General features: G+C 40.2%; 1 pseudogene; it reads right to left on the reverse strand.

The window, feature by feature from the left end:
* Positions 1 to 844: 844 nt before the first annotated feature.
* LOC102434646 lies at positions 845 to 1,815 on the reverse strand (annotated as a pseudogene).
* Positions 1,816 to 17,427: the final 15,612 nt, after the last annotated feature.

Genomic DNA, 17,427 nt, shown 5'->3' on the forward strand with positions numbered 1-17,427 from the left:
CTAACTACCATCTTAAACAATTACACAAAGGCAGCTCCAGACACAGAAAATACTTGGCATGGTTGAACAATTAATTATCAGTCTCAGGTGAAAAGCATGTGATGTCCCATGTTTCCTTTATTTAAATAGGTTTTCAATTCCATGAAATGAAAAGACAAAGCTAGAAAGCATTCTCTTGAAATTCCACCCCAATTAGCCATATGAATGACTAAATAACCACATGCTATAAAGCAATTAAACCTATTGTATTTACACAACCACTTAACACATGGAAAAGCAGAGGACAAGTGACCCAAAACCAAATAATTTCTGCCATGACTAACTAGACATTTCAATGGCTTTGCACGCTTTGGGCATCAACTGATGGCAATTAAACATTTAGATACGTGTGGATTACTTAATTCTTATTCACCCTGATCAAAAATGGTTAAAGGGAATGCATGGAAATTTTTACAAATATGAGAATTTTCATTATGAGACCAAATGCAAAATGTTAATATACCAAAGTAAATTTAAGACACCATAAGAGTAATTTTAAACAGTCTCAATTATTTTTTTCACCCTTGGCAAATTATAAAAATATGCTCTTTCGAATTGTGCTTGACAGGTTTCTAAGATATCTGACTGGTTTCTTTTTTGGTTCACAAAAACAGTTTTATTAACCCAGTAAGTGAAGACCCAATCTCTTTGCACCCCCAAACCCCGGAAAGAATGGGTCTGAGTAAGGGAGAAACCTGGGGAGAGGGTGGAAATGCCCCCTATCTCTCAACATAGAGAACTGAAGGAAGAAAGGGGGATGGGAGCTGTGCAAATAGGTGCATATGTATGGGGGGGAGGGGTATTATTAGACCAGGATAGCAGCCAAAGAGGAAGAGGAGAATGGAGAGGGTGAGGGATATGTTGAAGGCCCAGGAAAAACGAGGGGCGCCGGAGTTAGAGAGGCAAAGGATGTGGGAATTGTGTGGCTGGAGCCCAGACGTGGGGTCCGTTCTGAGGCAGGGTGGTGGAACCTTGACGCCCCTTCCTCATTACCTTCTTGCTCCTGAGTTTCTTCTTTCTGCTTCTCCTCCCCAGGTCCCCAATGAGCAGGCTGCTTGCACATGGAGCAAGTCTTCCGGGTCTGAGTGAGCCGGGGGTCCACACAGCGGCTGTGATAGGATGAGAACAAGAAAGTAAAGTAGCCTCAGCTTGTCCCCATTCACATATTCATCCAAGCAGATGGGGCGGACATCATGCTGGTCTCCATTCTGATAGTCACGTGTACGAATCTGCTTCAGTTGCTGATTTCACTGGAGCTGTTTCTGGTGCTGGATACAAGGAACTATCATCACTGCTCCTGCCAAAATTAGCAAACCAGCAACCCCTGTGAAAGGAATGAGGTTAATAGCCCAAGAGGAAGCTACTGTCTGGGACCAGAAGCACCTGAGGCCCTTCTGATAGAGGAAGAGGGCACGCAGGCACTCAGGGCTCCTCTCCCCAATAAACACAGACCAGATCCAGATCTGCTACCGGATTGCCACACTATTTATTCCACATCATGGTCAGCAGTTGGTTGTAATTCACATTGTGGACCACAGCTGCACCACACCCAGCCTTCTGAGCATTTAGGGCCTTGAGTCAAAGGCACAGTAGAATCTCTGCAGAAGTGCCATAAAGACTGACCGGTGACCTGAGTTAGGGCTGATGGGGCAATGGGGCGGCAGGCATTGGCAGGGTGAGCCTCCAGGCTCAGGGCTCAGGGCTCAGAGTAGACCCTAAAAAGGCTGAGAGGTCTGCAAAGTCCATGCAGGTATTGCGGTCCAAAGTCGCTCTAATGAGCCCCCCTCACAGGAAGCAGGAAGGTTGAAGATGTATGGCAGAGGGAGGGAGAGAACTAAAGAGGCTGCTTCCCAGCAACAGGAGAAAATGCAGAGTTCTGTGCTCTGTAGGCCCCTCCTTCAAGATCCTGGGGCCACTCACCTCCAGTGCCACTTCCCTGCCCCATAGGGGCAGGAGGAAGGAACCCGACTTGGGGAGTGAAATATCCAACACATTTAGTGGAGCTGCGACTGAGACACTAATTCCCTTTTCAGGGATAAAACAAGGAAAAGGTCCGGAAGCCAGCACAGGTGACAAATGCTTCTAGAAGGGTGAAGAGCTCAAGGAAGTGGGCCTTCCCAGCAGGTGGGCGTCTTTCCCATGCCCTGGAAAAGGGTTTTGATAAAGAAAGTTAGGCCAGGCCTCTTCCAGCCTTGGACACTTCAGATGAAGGACTTCTGACCAACCGTCTCCTCCTCCCTAGGGTCACGGCCACCACTGCAGTACCTTCAGGGCTCATGAGAGTGCGCGCTGCACCTCCTTCCCAGCCACCGCTGGTCTTGCTGAGTCCATTGTGAGAGACTCTGGTCGGCCAGGCTCGCTTCATCTCATGTCCAGGAAAAACAAGCTGAAAGTGTTCTAGGATTATTGATTTTAATGTAAGTTTTGCAGCAGATGGATCTAATTTAAGAATGCACACCAGAACCTACAAGTGTGAGTCCTTTGTTGTCCTACCTCCCAAACAAGTATCTGAAATCTGAGATAACTCACAAATAAATGCCACCATTATGATACAGATACAGGATCATCTATTTTAAAAGAATTTAACATTGTAATCATTTTATCCCAGTGATCCAATACAACCTTTTAAACCAATAAATGTCTATTTCCATTTCAAACACAATATGGAGAAAGGAATAAAATCTTATTTCTTCAGGAGGACCCGTTGACCTGCCTGGTATTTGGACAGTAACCTTTTCTATGTAGAAGCCTAGAGGTTTTATTGTAGAATTGGAGCCACCTGACCAAGGAAATAACCAGAATATAATATTGTGGGAAACATTTTCCTGTGAGCCTATTTAGAACAAGAAAAGTATCCATTTGTTCTTAGATTTTATATTTCAAACAGCTGCCCTCTTTCTCTGGAAGTATTATACCTAGAGGTCAAAACCTAGATTAGAAAAGGAAATTACAGACCACTTTAAATAAAGATGTAGCAGATTGGCCAAGTCAGAAATGGAAAGGTTTTATTCTGAGCACACTGCCCCAAATTGTCCCTGTAGACTTGGGTGGCCAGAATCTCACATTACAGGTTTATTTTGCCATTTTTGTACATTGGTTCTATTTGCCAAAATATTCTTCCATTTTCCTGGATTTTCTGATTTGGGAGTGTAACATTATTAAATGCCACTCACTCTGCCTGCTTTAACATGATCCCTCTAAGGTTAAGCACAAAACAATAAGCTCCAAGTACAGATATATTTGAAGACTATTGCTAGTCTATACCACTCCTTCCGGACTTCAAAAGGGGTATGGAGAGAGGAGAGAGCAGTCACAAATTGATCCTGCCAGCATTAGCTAGTTGCTGACCTTGGCCTGAAAAGATTGAAGAACTGGGAAGATTTCTTTAGAGCAGTGGTTCTCAACCTTGGCTGTACATTAGAATCACTTAGGAATCTTTTTAAAATCCTGATTTCTGGGCCTCATCCTCCGGAAATTCTGTTTTGTTTTTTTTGTTACTAATGTTGTGGCCTCACCCCAAAACAAAGAAACAGAATTTCCGGAGGATGAGGCCCAGAAATCAGGATTTTAAAAAGATTCCCAGGTGATTCTAATGTGCAGCCAAGTTTGAGAACCACTGCTTTAGAGTGAGTTGTCAGTGAGCTATACTGATCCCCCTACACACACACACACACACACACACACAAGCAAAGACGGTGCTTTGCTTTGAACCAAGGGAAAGTGACTTAGAGAGACATGTGAAAATTGAAGCCCAGAGAAAAGGGGAGGGGAGCACATTGGGTCAAGCTGCATTTCCACACCCACAGAAGTTTCTCAGAGTCCAAACATAGACCTTGCTATGGGGAACCCTTAAAATGGGATCGCACCGATATTCTATCTGAAGGAGCAAAGGCACACCAAGACGGAGGGGTGGACACTGGAACCTAGAAACAGGGGAGGAGTCACAGGTGTCAGCCCAAAGCACTGTATTAGAGAAAATGAGTCCATGTGGGATTATTTACTGTGCCGACAGGCACCCACACCAGATGGCTACTATACCAACCACCTGTGACTGTTCCCTTTGAGATTGGCCTTGGAGAGGTCATGAGCAGGGGCTAGCCAGAGCAGGAGGGGAGGAAAGACAAGAGAAGCCAGCAGAGCATCTCACCCCTGAAACTTTCAAAGCCCCATTTGGACCTGAGGTGGGGGATGAGAGAATATTTAAGGAGCCTGGGTTTCTCTATTATATCAGACTACACTAGAAATACACCAAATGCTTTCGTGATTAAAGGCAGGGATGGATGGACCCAGGTTTCTTTAGTCCTGGAGTTTGTCCATTTGGGAATGCTTTTCAAAAAAATAAAATTATAAAATTATGGAATCAAGGTCAGGAACAGAGCGTTGGAGGGTACAGTTCAGGGAGCAAGGCTGTCTTCTCCAACTCTATTGTCTGATGCAAGGATTCTGTCTCGAAATAAAGTTGTAGAGGAAATCTTTACCAAAAAACTAATCAATTCAACAAAATGCATGTATCTGAGCCATATGCCACAAATGTCCTTGAAGGAATTAGATAAGATTCAAAGCCAATAGACTAAAATGTGTGTCCATGCCCCCACACAAACATTCACTTTGCTACATCTCAATCTAGAACTAGAAGATTTAAATGATAATGAGTGTGGCTTTTAACTTGAATTTAAGACTCAGGTGGCAAGAATCTCACATTATAGGATTATCTTGCCATTTTTGTACATTGGTGGCTTGTATTTTAAATTCAATAAAATGGACAATAAATATGAGCATAAACAGTTTTTAGGAAGCTACAAGATCAATCCCAAAAGGAGTGATGGTGCAAAGTGGAGCCTGCATGCTCAAGACAGCCTGGAGCCAAAATCAATCAGCTTGACCCAAAACTAATGAAAGTGTCAAAATTAAAATAAATGGAGTCTAACTTTCCAACCCTGGACATGACACAATATCTCTGTTAACCAAAACTTCAGTTACTCAGAGAGCAAGAAGCCTCTTTGTGGGAATAAGATGACTTTCTTAGCATATTCTCACAGTCATGTAAATAACAGCTCCATACACACAGACATGCTCTTAAACCCTGTGGCCTTGCTCTGACTTTGTCCAATTTAAAAACTTCTCTTTGTAGGCAGATTAATTTAACTTCCTGTTGCCTCTTTCTGTTCCCCTGCCTAAGTAGACAATCCTGAGCATAATCTCCATTCTACAACCAGACAGCTTTCTGAGGTTTACTGCTCAAATGTCCTCCAGCCTCACTGAGAACGTTCCTACCAATATTTGAATATGTACTCCAAAAGAAGAGAAAAAGACAATTGTGGAAATATTGCCTATATATGTATACTAGTATATAGTCATTTAAAAAGATATGGAATTTGAGAAATGAGGAAGTAATGCCCACAGAAGGAGCATTTGCCACAAGGAAATAAATAAAGCTTGGGGACCAGATCAAATCCTACCAAATAAGCAGCTGATCCAACCGAAGAAAAATGTCCAGCAGAAAAAGAGGCACTCAGTAAACTGTCTCTCGAACCAAATGATTCCTTCTTCAAACATTTAACAAAAGCTACAGTTACAGTTTCTGGTCACAGTTAACCACATACTTTCTTTCCCCCTTTCATTTATAAATCCAAAGGAATCTATTATTCATGGTTTTGGCTCATTTATATTCAACTCACCGAAATGTTATTTGTGAAGAGACATGTGAGCTCAGGAAGACTTGTGAGCCTTTTAAAGGCAACTTATTGTTAGAACTCATGATACAGTGTGATGCCAAGTCTATAAACACCACAGACCTATAGCCTCAACTTCACATTAGGCCTCTTTCCATTCCAAAGTGGCCTTGAGGTTGGCAAGGGGTCTGTTTCTCCCTCGAGTCTTTTCAATGTCCAAAATGTCTGGAAGAGGATGATAAATATTAATATATGTTTGGCAAAAACATTACAGTAGATATTGAATTTGGTCTATCACTAACATAAAAAGAAGTTATTGGTTTTATATTATCTTAAACCTCAAAAGAGCACCCAGAGTCTATTAAGTCCTCAATTAGGAAATGCCCCAAGTAGCCAAGTATAATTTTTTATGCTTGTCAATGACCTGTTATTTCTAGTATTAAAACAACAACAACAGCAAAAAACAACTCTATGTTCATTCTAGACCATCGGTCCAGTATTAAATATCAGGCCACTTATCCTATCTAATAATAGACAAACAGGGTAATTGACCATACCTTCGCTATGCCTCCCATTGGCTAATCAGCATGATATGCAAATTAACTGCCAACAAAGATGGCGGTTAATTTGCATACAGTGCGAAGAGGCAGAGTGAAGACTGAAGGTGGCTCCGGCCAGAGCAGCGAAGGCTTTGAAGGCGGCTCCGGCCAGAGCGAAGGCCTGGGTTCCAGGTGCTGGAGGAAAACCGGTGCTGGCAGCCACGGGAAGGGAAGGCCTATTGCAGGAATCTTTTCGTGCAACAGGCCTCTAGTCCACAATAATAAAAGTGTAATATGCTAATTAGACTGGCCATCCTTCTGGATGACTTCCGGATGAAGCCAGGGCTGTGAGGGAAGCCCGGGTGCCGGGTTCCTGCTGGGGGCCGAAGGGAAGCCAGTGCCAGCAGCTGGGAAAAGGAAGGCCTACTCTTGCACTAATTTCGTGCATCGGGCCTCTAGTGTATTATATCATTGTTTGTATATTTGTAATGAGCATTACTGCTTTACTCACCTTATTTATGCCTATTTCTGTTCATTCTGTTACTAATTTTACTTTAAAATGTTATTTATTTTGGCACCATTTTAAAATTTCCTAATTAGTTCTATTTTCTTTTACATCTTCATCCTTAAAATGAATGTCAATGTGAGGGTTAGAGAATGCAATTTGGCAGAAAATTTTCCCCAAATTACAATTTCCTCCATCTACCAATGCAAAAGAGACACTGATCTCCCAATATTGTCCTTCCCCTTTTGCTGGCCACACATCCTTAGCACTTCCAAGTGAAAGTCATGCCTTCCTTTGGTTTTCTTGACAACTTCTTGTGATGGTTCTCTCAGAAATGAAACCTGGTTTGGAAGATCTAACTCTTCTTCCAAATAACTGAGAATGTACTAGTATTTAGAGGCTGAGAACAGGTAAGTGTGTCAACAGAACGGTGAGTCCAGAGGGGCCAGCTAGCTCTCTAACCTCCACTTCTATCACTGTCTAAATACAAATGTTAGCAATTACTGTGATAAATGGAAAAGCCTTTACTCAACATTTAGATAAGAATTCACATTCAACTATGTCATAAAGGGGTGTCAGAGGATCTTAAACTCTCAATGCAGAGATTACCAGATACTTTCTTATGTGCATCATGTTAGGTTCCATCACTATAACATGAATCCCACTCATCACAAAAAGGCTAAATGCTGCTTTTAATAGCAGTTAGGAAAACTATAAACTCCCTCAAAACTGACCAGTTTTGCCTGATATCAGCCATCAGAATGAATATAAAATTCAGTGTGTGCCAAAATAAGTGCCTATCATGTTGTGGCTGTTATACCCACCCTGAGGACTGACGGTGCCCAGGAAGAACCTGCTTCTTCATCAAAATTGCCAGGTTTATCAAGCTCATCATAGGCCACAGCTGAAAAGAATATTGTATGTACTTAACTCTGCATCCTCCCTCCCAAGCAGGCCACAATATGATTCAGTGTTTCATGCACCACTGTAAGGGTGAAGCCATTCAAAACAAAACCTTAGTGAAGCAGAAAACAAATGGCCCATAATCTCAGCTTTCAGAGCCAATAGGATGTTTGCTCTCCAGAGTGAGGGATGCACCCCAGAGCACACAGGTGATTTATTGGACTGGAAGAGAAAAACACTAGAACTGTGTTCGGCAAACTGCGGCTCAGGAGCCACATGCGGCTCTTTGGCCCCTTGAGTGTGGCTCTTCCACAAAATACCAACTTCTGTGCAGTTTCAATCGCACTATATGTGTGCCCCCGCATGTAGTATTTTGTGGAAGAACCATACTCAGTTTGCCAACCACTGCACTAGAATGTCTATTTTTCTTTTTCTCTTGACCTTTTAACATTCTGTTACCTGTGTGTTTGTAATGTACACAGTGATGCATGCATAGAATTTATAATTGTATATAGAAATATATGTATATGCACATACATATAGGTACAAGACTATAAATATGTATGATGGTAAGGTTTTTGGGCCCATGCCTAATGGGACAAGAGTTCTATATAAGGATAGAAGTTTTCCAGGCAAACTTTAACCCAAGCCTTTTTTCCCATCAAAATTCAAGACGTTTACAAACCCCTTCCCACTACAATATCTCAGGATATTTATTCACATCTGGGAGAAGCATTCTGCACTGATGATTTCTGTGGGGTTTTTTTTATTTTTCAAAGTAAATCTCAGGTGAGAATATAATGCCATAGTTCCCCTCAGCACACCTTATGGGGTCAATGTTGGTGTTATTAGGTACATCTATGTCTCATTTTCTAGTAAATATCCATTCTTATAAAAAAAGATAAATATCACATGATCTCACTCATTTGTGGAATATAATGAACAACATAATCTGATGAACAAAAACAGATCCAGAGACAGAGAAACATCAATCAGACCATCAAACCTCAGAGGGAAGGTAGGGGAGGGTGGGGGTAAGGGGGAGAGATCAACCAAAGGACTTGTATGTGTGCATATAAGCCTAACCAATGGACACAGACAACAGGGGGGTGAGGGCATGAGTGGGGGAGGGTTGGGGGGTTATGGGGGGATAAGGACACATATGTAATAACTTAATCAATAAAGAAATTTTTTAAAAAATGTAGACAGATTTAGGAGAAATTTCAAGTGTGGTTAAAATATATTTTCCCTAGTTGGCTCCAAGTAATACTTAAAGTCATATTCTCATATAGACAAGAGGCACTTGTTTGATGAATAATTTCTGGAGAAGGTTCATTAACATGTGATTAAGTCACATCTTGGAGAAGAGCCACACATCTTGATGAAATATGATTTTAAAAATGTGTTTTGCTCTACTATGTCATTTTATCTCAGGGATGGTAGGCTAGTAAATATATTACTTATTTTTGCCAGATTTGGACCACATGGAACCATAGATCTTAGTCATTTCATTTCATCATTTTTTCATTACTTAAACCAGCAGTTGACAAACTATAGCCCATGGGCAAAATCTGGTCTGCTACTTGTTTTTGTACAACCTCCAAGTTTAGAATGGTTTTTATATTTTTAAACTAGAGGCCTGGTGCACAAAAATTTGTGTACTCGGGGAGGTCACTCCGCCTGGCCTGTACCCTCTCACATTCTGGGACCCCTCAGGGGATGTCCACCTGCTGGCTTAGGCCCGCTCCCCAGGGGAACAGGCCTAATCTGACAGTCAGACATCCCTCTGGCAGCCCGGGAGCCCTCAGGGGATGTCCACTTGCCAGCAGGGAGCAGGCCTAAGCTACAGTCGGACATCCTTAGTGCTGCTGAAGAGGCAGGAGAGGCTTCCGCCACCACCGCTGTGCTGGCAGCTGGCAGCCTGGCTTGTGGCTGAGCAGAGCTCACCCTGTGGGAGCACACTGACCACCAGGGGAAGCTCCTGCATTGAGCGTCTGCCCCCTGGTGGTCAGTGTGTGTCATAGTGACCAGTCATTCCCAGTCTTTCTGCTGTTAGGGTCAATATGCATATTACCCTTTTATTATATGCCTGGTGCATGGGTAGGGGCTGGCTGGTTTGCCCTGAAGGGTGTCCCGGATCAGGGTGGGGGTCCCGCTGGGGTGCCTGGTCAGCCTGGGTGAGGGGCTGAGGGCCTTTTTCAGGCTGGCCACACCCCTTCAGGGTAGGCTCACCCCATGGGGGTATGGCCTGCCTGGGTGAGGGGCTGAGGGCTGTTTTCAGGATGGCCACACCCCCTTCAGGGTGGAGGTGCCTCCAATGGGGGTATGGCCTGTCTGGGTGAGGGGCTGAGGGCTGTTTTAGGGATGGCCACACCCCCTTCAGGGTGGAGGTCCCTGCTGGGGTGCCTGGCCAGCCTGGGTGAGGGGCTGAGGGCCGTTTTCAGGCTGGCCATGCCCCCCGGAGACCCAAGCTCCCAGCCTCTCCTTTTTTTGCAGGTATCTGGGACTTATTTATCTTCTATAATTGAAACTTTGTAGCCTTGAGCAGAGCCCAGACCCAGGGCAGGTGGGAAGCTTGGCTTCCTCCCTCGCCGGGGGCAACCCAAGCCTCCTGCTTGCTCCAGCTCCGTGGCCACCACCATTTTAGTTGGGTTACTTTGCATAGTTGCTCTGATTGGCTGGTGGGCATGGCTTGTTGGTGTAGCCGAGTGACAGAGTGATGGTTAATTTGCATCTTTCTCTTTTATTAGTGTAGATGGTTGAAAAACACAAAAGAATAATATGATATGATAGGTGAACATTATATACCATTCAAATTTCAGTGTCCATAAATAAAGTTTTATTGAAACACAACCATGCCCATTCCTTACATGTTGTCTATGGCTACAAAGGCAAAGTTGGCTAGTTGCAACACAGACTTATGGCTCCTCAAGCCTAAAATATTTACTCTCTAGTTCTTTACAGGAAAAGTCTGCTGAGTCCTGGCCTAAGTGGACCAAAATCTGACATCATCATTTTCCACGTTTTATGTAAAGTCAGGCTACAGTTGTCTATTTGATTCTTTTAAGACTTCTCCAAAGGAGATAAATTCTGATCCATTTTACTGTGATTAGGCAGAAAAAGAAAGGCAGATTTATCTATGTATGTAGAACTATTCTAATTGCCCACATGGGTCATTTGTTCTAAGTTCCGCCTTTACCTTAATTAATTTTAGTGGGTAATTAATGTTGCTAATTCATTCCACAAATGTACCACCCTCTGCAGCACTTTATCTAAACAGATATAACCACTGTTGCACCTGAGCCAGAACTCCTGATTTAAGTATTATCAAAACAAGCTTAAGGGCTTGTTAAAATGGAATTAGATTGGCAGAGGAAAATTTTGTTCCCCTCGAAATGCTGGCACTTCTCCCCTTTCCTGCATGGTATCCACATAATGGCTTTCTCCACTGAGGATGGCACTTTTAGAAATACTGCTAGTGTGTAGTTATTCCAGAATCATGGCTCTTCACATTCAATTCGATCTAAAGGGATGTCTGACTGCTATACAGCAACTTTATTGCTTTAAAAAAATTGCAGGGGCCATGAAATGACCACAAAACAAAGGAGATATGAATGATAGGACAGGTGGTTAAAAGAAGCTTGGAATTTACACCTTTGTCTCTTTCTTATGATATTTCTTTCGCCTTTGATTTTTCTATGCCTGGAATGTTCTCTTCCCTTTCTTTCCCGGTCAAGTGCTACTTCAGGTCTGAGCTCACGTCGCTGCCATAATTATGCCTTTTCTCTGTCAATCCAAAGCACTTCGCGTGTGTCTTTATTAAAACATTTTTATATGATATGACAGCTAATTTTTGTTTTCTTTTATTTTTAACATGTCTGTATCTTTACTGAGATTACTACCTTCTGAGAGAATTTTAAAACTGATCTGTTTCAATAAAGTAATTTATCATTAAAAATTAAAATTTTACTTCTAGTCAGTACCATCATAATTACTTGTTAGAGGGAAAACCTTCTCATTCTCTGTCTCTCTCTCTTTCTCTCTCTCTTTCCTTCCCTCCCTCTCTTTCTCCCTCTCTCCCTCTTTCTGTAAATATGCTAGCAGGAAAGTATAAGAGACACTTATAGCCCTTGGCTGCCCACCACCCAAGCCTCCTCATAACACCACCCAGCCCCGTTTAGAAGTTACCTTTGTCCCAGATGCTGTGCAGTTCTGGAGTGAGGCTGTGCCCACTCACCACAAACCACGAAGAAGCAGGCTGTCTGTCCCCAGCCCCATGCAGCCAGGGGCAGCCAAGCAGACCCTCTCCAGGGCCCTTTACTCTCTCCATGGAGTAGCTCAGGCTGTGGGGACTGGATAGAGGCTATTGATCATGGTGATCACATTCACTCTGCTCCTGCTGAGTGATACCAGATTTCTACTTTCTCTTGGCATCTCACCACTTTCCAGACCCAGACCTCCAGCCTTGCTCTGATTGTCTAAGAATATTTGTCCAAAATGTTCCTTTTTATCTAAGATGACAACTATTACTTTCTCTGACTTACAAGCAAAAATCCTGACTGATAAAGGTAGCATCAGACAAGAATTACTCAAATTTACCTGAGTATGAAAAAAATGCCACTGTATTTAGTGAATAATTATCAGCATCCTTATCATCATCATCACTATTTAATGATCCTTTACTATGTGGCATTTAATCCTCACAAAAATTCTATAAGGTAAGACAGTTCCCATCATTATCATCTTCTATGGATAAGAAAGCTGAGGCAGAGAGAGGACAGATAGATCAGTGTTGCAGGGTCACATGGCTCATAAATGGAGCTTGGCTCCCAATCTAGGCAGTCTATATTTACATTTCTTATTCTCAATAATAATAGGAAGAACGGTATAATTCTTGTTACTATTGTAGTTGATAATAATACCTAATATTTACTATGCACTTACTATATACAAGCACTGAACATCTATTCCTCACAATACCTTATAAAGTATCTTTGAACTTTGTAATGTAAACATCCTTATTTTACAGATAAGAAAACTAAAATATAGTGAGATTAAACTACTGGCCCAATTTTGCAAGGCTGGTAATTAGTAAGACCAAGTTTGAACACAAGCTGTCCCCAGCTACACACTCCACTGTAACCATGATGGCCTCTCTGACAGGAGCTTTGCAAGCAATTGCAAGAGACTCAACCTCTAAATCTATAATTCCATAAACTAGCTATGGGACCTTAACTGTGACTTTGTTTCTTTGCCTGTAAGATGGAAATAATATTTACAAACCTCTAACATGACTTACAAGACTTTTATGAGGGAAAATGAGATGCAATTTTTAAATATTTTGAAAATGGCTATTCACGTGAATACTGGATTTTTTGAATCTGTGCTTTTAGAAACTTGAAAGGCTATGCTTTTTATTGTCATTGAAGAAATGCATGCATGGGTAAGACTAATTGCATTTTAGAGAGCTCGAACAGTCTAGGATACATAGGATAACTCTCACAACAAAGAATTATCCGGCCCAAATGTGAATAGTGCCAAGATTGAAAATCCCTGGTTTAGCCATTGTTATCTAGATCATTGTTATCTAAAACTTTGTTCTAAAAGAGGCTTTTGGCTGAGAACAGTATATTTCTGTTTTGCTTTGTGCATTTTTCCTGAAATGGCACCTGGAGATTTTAAAGGACACATATCCTTTTAGCTGCGTGTGGATAATTGGGAATCACCCAACACAATTGCTTTTATGCAGGGCTTCTCGCCCAGATAATTACATATAAATGCTACCAGTGAATCACTTGATACATGATTGCAATTTTCAATCAGGCACATTGAAAGGAAATTCAAATAAGACTTTTTTTTTCTTTCTCAAACATCAAAACAAACAAAAAAATATTTGGTAAGGACACTAAGATGAAGGGAAAAGAGTAAGGTGAAGATAGAGGAATGCAAATATTTTCCAATTTTACCTCAAAAGCAAAGTAGAGCTCAGTCAAAAATAAGATTCCTTTCCTAAGCCAAGAGCAACCTTCTTATTCTAACCTCCAATTTTTTCTCTCAGTACATACATCCCAAATGACCAGCAACTGTGATTACAGCGCAAAGATATTGGGCTTTGAATTGACTCCTGTTCTCCACCCTCCTATCCAAAGTAGAACCACTGTTAGGCTACTGATGAGTCTATCGCTGTCCTTGGTCCTGAGCCTCAATTTTCCCCTCTCCATCCCCAATAACAGGGCTGGTCCCAAGGACTCTTTCAACCCTAACATGCCATGATGCTATGTTAACAATTATCCAGACCATCATCTTGTACCTGCTAAGGCTGGGCTTCCAGAGATATGTCTGAATACACATAGAATAAGTTCATAGTTCACTTAGGTGCATATGTCTCCAGAGTGAGATAAATAATTCTTTTTTCTTTGCCTTAAGACCTAAAACAATACCATGTAATTGTCAAAGTGAGCATCAACATAATTTAGTAGCTGTGTCAAAGATGAGTGTTGTAAAAGTAACTTTCTCCTTAACCTTCTACATCATAATAGATGATAAATTTAAATATCCTAAAGAATTTCCTGAAAGATCATAATGTTTTATTGTAGAAATTAAGTAGTAACACTAATAAACTTACAGTAAGAAAGATAGCATACAATATCTCAAACTTTACTCATTTGGAAATAAGATTGCAAGAAAAGACCTTTTTTAAAAAAAATGGCAGATATTAGCTCCCAGGTAACTATTCCCCAATTGTGTGGAATCATTTTGTAGAATAATATGGCAATTAGGAACAGGGGTTCTTCAGGAAGATTACCCATCTTTCCTAACTGTGTGATCTCGGACTTCCCTTAATCTTCTGCATTGCAGTTCTTTTATCTGCAAAATGGGGGTAATACTCATAAACTCATGCGATTGCCATGAGGTTAAGTGAGATCATTCATGAAACTGCTTAAAACAATGTCAAATGCAAAGACATTAATAATTGTATTCAATCATGTATGATCATTAGCATTCGTAGTAGCATTACTGTTTTCCATTTAGTGCATCTTATCTTGCTGTCAGAATTTTGACTCTGCTGCTGGTACCTCTCACAATGTCATGCTCTTCAGACATTGCTTACTATACCTAGTGATTGCTATAGAAATTCCTGTCTCTAGTCTGGAAATAGGATATCACCCATGTTGGTCTCAACCTGAACGCAAAAACAGGCTCCTTTTTAATTTCCTATGTACAAGTGAAATCAGATGATAATTTTAATAGGCTGTGCTGAGGTTAGAGGCTATGGATGAGTTATAAAGTAAGAGAAATAATTTATGACTCTTGCATAAGCCCAGAGCTATCCATATCTTTTGGTTCTCTCTCTCTCTCTCTCTCTCTCTCTCTCTCTCTCTCTCTCTCTCTCTCTCTCTCCCTCTCTCTCTTATACTTGGCAACCACTTCCACTTGAACAGTCATATATTTACTCCCACCACAAGCCCAACACTTCCTTCACTGTATTAATGACTTCATGATTTAAATCTAGAAGCAAACTCACTCCTGACCCCCCCAAGCGAAAAGATGCTTTGTACTTCATCCCTCTTTAATGACCTTATCACAAAATGCTCTTTCAAGATGATTCCTGATAATAAATAAATAAATGAATAAATAAATAAATAAATAACATTCAATGTCCATGAAAATCCCAGTAGTGGAATGGTCTATTTTATAGACTCAAAAATATAGGTAATATTTCTTATTAAAATGCTTAGTGTCCAAACTTAGAAACAGAATAGATTTAGATAAAATTGGTGATATAGGCCTATTTGGAGAAAAGTTATACCTCAATTTTCAAACTCTTACTACTGGATATCCAAAATTTAAGATATGAATAGAGTCAGATAATTCACAATAGTCCTTATTAGATGAACTTCCTATTGGAACTCTCACTATTCCAACTTAGAAACTAAATAGATTTGAATAACAAGATATTAATGTATTATAATAGTTCAAATTTCGTATATTTGTTAGAATCGGGTTGTTTGTTCTTACCTGTGTTCTCATTAAGGTAGAAGAGAGGATGTACAAATTTATTTCATGAAGATGACATACTCCAAAATCAAAATCTGGAAAAGAAAATACCAAAAAAGAAAAGGTAGAGAAATATAAAAAATAATAGGTCTCTATATTTGTCACCTATGATTAAATGAGCATTGTTTTAAATTGCTATTTCCCTGGGTGAAAAAAAGCTAAAAATTAATTGAAGATATTTTTAGTGTATGTTCCATTTTTCAAAAGCCTGCATTTTCTTTATTTCCCAAGAGGTTAAAGACTAAAAACTCACCTCAAGATCTGAGGCCAAACATTCTTAATTTTAAAAATGTCTCTAGTTAATTTTATTTTTCAGATTTTATCTTTGAGCATACTCTATCAAAATCAAGGTTTGAATTTATGACTTATTTTGGATTCTTTGAATGTGAATATAAAATTATATCAATCTAACAATAAATATGGAAGGGCCCCCTTTTGCTGAAACTACCAAAAATATATATCACTTTGATAATATTTTTAAAATATTTTTTACTTGTTAAATAATAGAACTAATGTGGATTCACGTTTGCATGAATAATCAGTAATAGCAGCAGAAATCATGACCACTACAAACCTGCTCTCCCCCTGAGCCAAGTGATTCTTAGGACTCAGTGTTTAAGCAAGTGGGTGAACTGGCCAGTTCAGAGACAGTGAGTCAGATGGAAAATGAGGATTCAGATCCCTGGGAAGGAGCACAAACCAAGTAGAACAGATGCCCACACAGATGGAGGAATAGGGGACAGCCAGCAAGCAAAGTATTCAAAGGGCTCAGGGTTTCTTGGATACAATAAGGTAACTAAACATAACATTAGGGAAAGAAGCAATAGAATAGAAGCATAAGACCTGTGTGACTATAGACTAGTCATTACCCTACACAACCCTCATTTTCTCACCTGTTATGTAAAGGAAGTTGGAGTAGATGAACTGTGAATCACATTTTAGTTTTAAATTCAGTAATTCTACACAAATCATTTCCTTTTACTCCTTTGTACTTTGAAACTGTCAATTATATTGGTTAGTGGAGGAAATTAGTAAAATATTAAGATAAAAAAATCAATGTATAATAATTTTTGACTGATATGGTGTGCATCATTTATGTCAGGGACTTCCTATTATTTTTTAAATAAGGTTTTACTTTGCAATTACAGTTGACATACAATATTATATTACTTCAGGTGTACAGCTTAGTGACTTGAAATATATATAACTTATGAAGTGATCGCCTCAATAAGTCTAGTACTCATCTGACACCATACATAGTTATGAGAATATGTTTCAATTATACCCTTCTGGAAATTAATAATTTTACATCAGGGTTCAAAAGAAAAAGATAAAAGGTGACCTGGAGGCAAAATAGTAAGAGAAACTAAAAAAAAATTAAAAACTGTGCTTGTATCACAGTCTTTTCATAAGTCATTTCAAAAATCCATAAATCATAAACTACTTTATCTTGAGCCATTGACCTTCAGATGCTTCATATTCTGCATTGATTTAAAGATATCATTCAATTATGAGTGAGCCACTATTTCTTGGAGAATGTCACCATTACCATTTTATTAGCAGAAGTGGAAATAAAGACAATTGATGAAAAGGCTTTGTATAAAAGAAATATTTTCCACTTCCCACAAATTTAATCTAAAGATATAGATGCAAGATCATAAAGTAAAGATAAATGTAACATCAATTTAGGTAGAAGGAATTTATAGAAATC

Source organism: Myotis lucifugus, unplaced genomic scaffold (assembly GCF_000147115.1).
Source record: "Myotis lucifugus unplaced genomic scaffold, Myoluc2.0 scaffold_0, whole genome shotgun sequence".
NCBI classification, from domain to species: domain Eukaryota; kingdom Metazoa; phylum Chordata; class Mammalia; order Chiroptera; family Vespertilionidae; genus Myotis; species Myotis lucifugus.